This window comes from Triticum dicoccoides, chromosome 2B (genome assembly GCF_002162155.2).
Source record: "Triticum dicoccoides isolate Atlit2015 ecotype Zavitan chromosome 2B, WEW_v2.0, whole genome shotgun sequence".
In the NCBI taxonomy this organism is placed as follows: Eukaryota; Viridiplantae; Streptophyta; class Magnoliopsida; order Poales; family Poaceae; genus Triticum; species Triticum dicoccoides.
In genome coordinates this window covers 218794444-218799863 of record NC_041383.1, presented here as the reverse complement: position 1 = coordinate 218799863, position 5420 = coordinate 218794444, and the positions used below count along the sequence as shown (strand labels likewise).

General features: G+C 44.0%; 1 long non-coding RNA gene across 2 annotated transcripts; it reads right to left on the bottom strand.

Annotated features, from left to right (window-relative positions):
- Positions 1–3921: 3921 nt before the first annotated feature.
- Positions 3922–4972, bottom strand: LOC119367587. Of its 2 annotated transcripts, none has more exons than XR_005176353.1 (3): positions 4449–4972; positions 4293–4358; positions 3922–4157 (listed from the first exon to the last, which is right to left on the bottom strand). It is a non-coding gene; the product is annotated as an uncharacterized LOC119367587 (long non-coding RNA). The 2 variants fall into 2 exon arrangements; XR_005176352.1 differs by having other exon boundaries at positions 4293–4355.
- Positions 4973–5420: the final 448 nt, after the last annotated feature.

The window sequence follows — 5420 nt, the reverse complement described above, 5'->3', positions numbered from 1 at the left end:
GCAGGAGGTTTGGGCATTCCCTATTCGGCGCTGCAGGCGCCGGTTAAAGGGCAATTTTCCTAACAGGCGCCTGCGGCCGCATTAACTAGGCCGGCCCATTTATTTTTCTCTTTTTGTGTTAAAAACTCCAAAAACGGGAGCGTTAACTAGGCCGGCCCATTTATTTTTCTCCTTTTGTGTTAAAAACTCCAAAAACGGGAGCGTGCGGGGATTTGAACTCAGAACCGCTTCGTTCAGAGAAAAGGGTGCCAACCATTTTGGGTATCAGGCGATCTTTTCATGTTCTGACGCATACGCTGACGCTTATACATAGAGACATACACTTATTCCTATGAATGCATGTATGAAGACTTTACCTCTATGAGCACCTCAAAGAGACTGAGCTAACACATCAAGATCGAAATAAATCTAGAAAAATACGAGCATCAGTGAGTCTAAGACTTGACCCATGCCACGGCATAGTGACCATCCGTTGCTTCCTTCTTGCCGGCGATCTTTTCATGTTCTGACGCATACGCTGACGCTTATACATAGAGACATACACTTATTCCTATGAACGCATGTATGAAGACTTTACCTCTATGAGCACCTCAAAGAGACTGAGCTAACACATCAAGATCGAAATAAATCTAGAAAAATACGAGCATCAGTGAGTCTAAGACTTGACCCATGCCACGGCATAGTGACCACCCGTTGCTTCCTTCTTACCACACCAAAGGAATCCTCGGCAAATTTTGGTGAGTGCCTTGATAGTCTTCGCCGGAATACTCAACGCAAGCATGGAGTGGATCAGCATCGCGCATAGAACGGATATGATCAGTGTTAGTCGACCGCTCTTTGGGTGCATTTCTGCCTTCCAATGAGGCAGGCAGTCAGCAAGCTTGTCCACAAGGCCTTGGAGCTGTGCCGCCGATTGCTTGCGCAGAGTGAGCGGCAGCCCCAAGTATGTGCAAGGAAAGGAGCCGTTCGAGCACCCGAGAACTGAGCTGACTAGCGATAGATCATCTTGTGAGCATCTGATAGGAATGGCAGCACTCTTGCTCATGTTAACCGACAGTCCAGAGGCGTGCCCAAACAAGTCTAAGACAGCTCCACAGGTTCGGGTCTCTAGATCAGTGGGCTTGAAGAAAACCATGACATCGTCCGCAAATAGTGATATTCGTTTTTTAGCGTGGCAGGTTAGTTGTATAATCAAATTTAATAGTGATATTTGTAGTGTTAATTGATATTTGTAGTGCTATTTGTCAATATCTCCTTATGATGTATTGTGTACAACTATATATACAAATAATACATGGAATTGTAAAAATAATGTTTTTTTTCTTTTATCGTGTTGCAACGAATGGGTCCATGAGCTAAGGACATGGCAAGGAATAGGTCCATGAGCTAAGGACATGGATAGACTTTTTTTTCTCCCGTTACAACGCACAGGCAGATTTCCTAGTGTAAGTGTGCAACTGAAAAAAATGTCGCGGAAGCACAAGGCATATCCTGTTAGGCGCAACGAATGGGTCCATGAGCTAAGGACATGCATAGATTTTTTCTTCTGTTGCAACACACGAGCAGGTTTCCTAGTGTAAGTGTGTAACTGAAAATAATGTTGCGGAAGCACAAGACATATCCTATTTGGCGCCTGTTAAGCGCAACGAATGGGTCCATGAGCTAAGGACATGCATAGATTTTTTTCTCCTGTTGCAACACACGAGCAGGTTTCCTAGTGTAAGTGTGTAACTGAAAATAATGTTGCGAAAGCACAAGGCATATCCTATTTGGCGCCTGTTAGGCACAGGGGTTCGAACCCGCGACCCCTTCGTTGTGAGGGCTCCGCTCTAACCATGAGGCCATCGCCCCGCAGGTGCAAAGATACTTCACTCTTTTCTTTTATGTCGTTCTTCAATTCAGTTTGTTCTCTTTTTTTTCTTATCATTTTCTGTTTCTTCTTTTTTGTTTTCTTTAATGCGTATTTTTTTTAAATTCATGAAACTTTTTTTAGTTGCTGAACTTTTCAAAATTTGATGACTTTTTCAAGTCAATGAACTTTTTAAAAATTGATGAACCTTTTTTTTCAAAATTGACAATTTTTTTAAAATATTTGTGAACTTTTTCCAAAATTTGATGAACTTATTTAAAATTCAATGAAGTTTTTTCCAGAACCGATGAACTTTTCTAAAAAAATTGGTGAACTTTTTAATAAATCGATGAACTTTTTCAAATTCAATGATTTTTTTTCCAAAACGATGAGCTCTGTTTTCAAATTCTATGAATTTTTTAAACTCGGTTTACTTTTTTCCAGAATGCTGAACTTTTTTTCAAATTTAATGAACTTTTTAAAAATCCATGAACATTTTCTATTCACGATTTTTTGTGATTTTTTTGTGATTTTTCTTGAAAATGTCAGTATTCATAGGATGAATCGTAGCCTAGAGAACCGTAAAGCGAGAACGACGAGTGAAGGAAGGGAGTGGGCAAGCACCGAGCTCGTGTAACTGGGACGGCCCAAACCAAGCTGCTGTGTGCGCCGGTTCCTGGATCGGGCGCCTACAACGCTGATTAGGAGCTCCGGAAGCACAAGGCTCATGCTCCCGCCAACGCCTCCAACAGGTTTGTCACCTATCTGCCCTCAGCCCTCGTTTAGTCCTTTCTTTGTGCATAGAACGGCAAGCACGAGCGGTCGTCGACATGGTGAGCGCAGCCGGGCACGCGTTGGAGTTTCGCCAGCCCGCGTTCATGCGAGACACTCGCCACATTTTAATTTTTTTTCGGTGGAAGACTTGGCAACATTTTTGGACCGGTGATGCGTTCATTACAGGTATATACAAGGAGGATCGCGCACACGTAAGTTCAAGTTTCGGGAGAATCCAAGCTAGCAGAGAAGTTAGAGATTCCCTCAAAGAAAAAGAAGACAATAAGTTGGAGATGCATGCATGGTGTGCGCTACTTTGCGGCATCAGGGCATCTGCAAAGCAGACCCTCAAACCTCCCGCAAGCCTTCGAACCATGCTATCCAGATGTAATTTGCCATCTAACGCAATCCCGCTTCGTTCCGCCAACGTGTCCGGACGTCCATTTTTTCACAAACTGGAGACAAACAAAGAGGGGCTTTGGGAAAGTCCGTACATCCGCCTGGCCAATCATAAAGCACTACGTATCCTCTACTCTGCATCCGGTCAGAATGACTAGCATTTGGCAGGAGGCTAATTGCGCTACATTTGGCGGTTGATGGAAGGTGCTAATTATGCTTGATTAGACGGTCATTGCTAGATTAGGTGGAGTTTCATTTGGCGTTTAGTAGCTGGAAGTATAGCTTCATTTGACGGAAGCTAGGTTTCCGTCCAATGCTTATGAGTAGCTTCACTTGACGGAAGCTAGCTTTCCGCCAAATACTTTTGAGTAGCTTCACTTGGCGGAAGCTAGCTTTCCGCCAAATCTTATGAGTAGCTATTAGCCACTATCCGTCATGGTATTGTGTTTAGTAGGCAAATGTTTGCTTTACTTGGTAAGCAGATTTGACGGAAGCCATGAAATCACTATAATTAGCAGCTTTGCACCAAACAAAAAGCTACTAACAAATCACAAATCATGGTTTTTCATATTATTTTTAGGACGAACCTTTGTGGTATAGGATTGGATGGATGGCTCCCGTATCCATGTCCAGACACCAGTTCAGATGATTTTTGAACAAATGGGTCAGGGTTGGAGATGCCCTTAAGCAACGGTTTATGGTTCTACAGTACAATTCTGCAGCAATGATAATTCCTTTTGCAGACCATCATTGCCAGATTGAAGAAAGAGAGCGTTCGATAGTCAGAGCAACGGAATAAAACAGTTCGATAACTAGGTGAACAAAAATTCAAAAAAAAAATCAAAATTAAAAAAAATAACTAGGTGAACATTTGATGATTCCATGCATAGGGTGGACACTCACAAATAACCCAATAGTTTATTTCCAATAAACAACCAAATAACCAAATATATAGTTGACGACCGTAACCAATAAATTTTCTCCAAGACGATTCAGAGATTGACACAAACGAAGCTACATATTCTGCCTAATCGAACTGAAAACTCGCACTATATATCTTCTAAGAATGGTACTGACGGATCTTGACATCTTTTAGCTTCCAACTTGTTTCTGTAATTCTACTACGACCATGCCTCTGCAAAACGAAGATAAAATCAAAAGTTAAAAGGTACAATACAGAAATACGGACTAGTTGATGCAGCCATGAATGAATCCATCTCCAAAACAGGGAAATGGTTCAATTTATGCGGAACACACACAAACTAGTTACCTGATTTGACCAGTTATGAAGCAGCTTCAGGGGCGGGTGCGGCCCTCAGGGGTGGCACGGGTCCTGCTGTCAGATCCATATAAAAGATTCACAATGTTCATAACTGAAGACGACATAATGCACAAAACAGTTTATAGTACGAGAGCAACAACTTACCTTGGCAAGATCGATAATCACTTGGAGCTATAGTGGTGTCACATATAACCGACAGATGAAGGAATTTTCCTCCATCTAGGCGTGCCGACATGAGCCTGTCGAGGTCGCCGTCGTCCGATATGCGGCATGTGCAAACGGGAGCGTTCTTGAAGAGTGACCTGAGGCCATCGCAGCACTTGCCTTGCTTTGGAGGCTCCGGCGCAGTTCTGTTGGTTAGGTAATCCTTGCATGGCATCAACCCCATCAGCGATGGTAGACACTCTTTCGGCTCCGGCTTCGCTGGTGGTGGCGGCGCACTAGGCGTTGGTGGACAGAACATCGGTGGTATACAGAATAACTGGGGTAGAAACGAAAAGCAGGGAATGCACCATGCCGATGGTTTTGCTACTACATCGTTGCTGCTGGAAGGGGCAGGGGCCTTGTCCCTGACGGCCGCCGAAGGCTGCGGCGTGGCGGCGATCAGGACGACGGCGAGGAGCAAGACGAGATGGGATTTGGATGGTGCCATTGATCTCACGTTTTCCTTTGCGGCGCTGGTTTGCAGTGTAGGGTTCTATGGCTGGTGATCCATTTATATAGGATGCATGTGGAACGGGATGCGTTGAGATGCGGAGAGAAAGATGGGTTCCGTTTGGGTTGATTTCTTATCCAGCGGAATCAGGCGCGTATTTCGTCCTCCTCTCCTCCAAAACTTCTCCCGTTTCACCTTTCACGGAGTAATTTTGCGGAAAGTTGTTTTGGTGCACGGCGTCTAGTGCTATGCTTATCTGCACCTCTCGTTTGCATGTGGATCTTCCCAGCGCATTTATGAATGGATGTATATCAACGCAGCGTTTTTATTACAGCATGTAGTATATGGCTGGTATAGTGCACGGTTTGGTCCTGGATTCGTCTCCTCGCAGCAGCAAATGTTCCCCGATCTGGCTCCTTAGTAGGAGGAATTCTGGCTCAGGTAGTAAATTGGACCAGTTC